An 815-nucleotide genomic window follows, 5' to 3' on the forward strand; every position below is an offset into this window, starting at 1 on the left:
AAAGCTATGCAGCATCCAGACATCCCAAATGACTGCATGAGTGTTGATATTATTGACTCTCTGGTAAAAGAGGTCAATTAGCCTGATCTGGAGGAATCAGAGAAAATAATAGAACCTCTGAAAATCCCTCAGGAAGAGGAGAAACCTCCAAAACCCGAGCTCAAACCATTACCACTATCCCTGAAATATGCATTTCTGGGAGAAGGTGATACCTTCCCTGTAATCATAAGCTCTACCTTAGAGCCACAGGAAGAGGAAGCACTAATTCAAGTGCTAAGGACACACAAGACAGCTCTTGGGTGGTCCATCAGTGATCTTAAGGGCATTAGCCCAGCCAGATGCATGCATAAGATCCTATTGGAGGGTGACGCCAAACCAGTGGTCCAACCACAAAGGCGGCTGAATCCAGCCATGAAGGAAGTGGTGCAGAAGGAAGTCACTAAATTACTAGAGGCTGGGATTATTTATCCTATTTCTGACAGCCCCTGGGTAAGCCCTGTCCAAGTCGTCCCTAAGAAGGGAGGCATGACAGTGGTTCATAATGAAAAAAATGAAATGGTTCCTACAAGAACAGTTACAGGGTGGCGTATGTGTATTGATTATAGAAGGCTCAATACAGCCACCAGAAAGGATCATTTTCCTTTACCATTCATAGACCAGATGCTAGAAAGACTAACAGGTCATGAATACTACTCCTTCCTGGATGGATATTCAGGTTATAATCAAATTGCAGCAGATCCAAAAGATCAAGAGAAAACGGCATTCACATGTCCATCTGGAGTATTTGCATACAGAAGGATGCCATTTGGTCTGTG

The sequence above is a fragment of the Arachis duranensis genome, chromosome 2 (genome assembly GCF_000817695.3).
Source record: "Arachis duranensis cultivar V14167 chromosome 2, aradu.V14167.gnm2.J7QH, whole genome shotgun sequence".
NCBI classification, from domain to species: Eukaryota; Viridiplantae; Streptophyta; class Magnoliopsida; order Fabales; family Fabaceae; genus Arachis; species Arachis duranensis.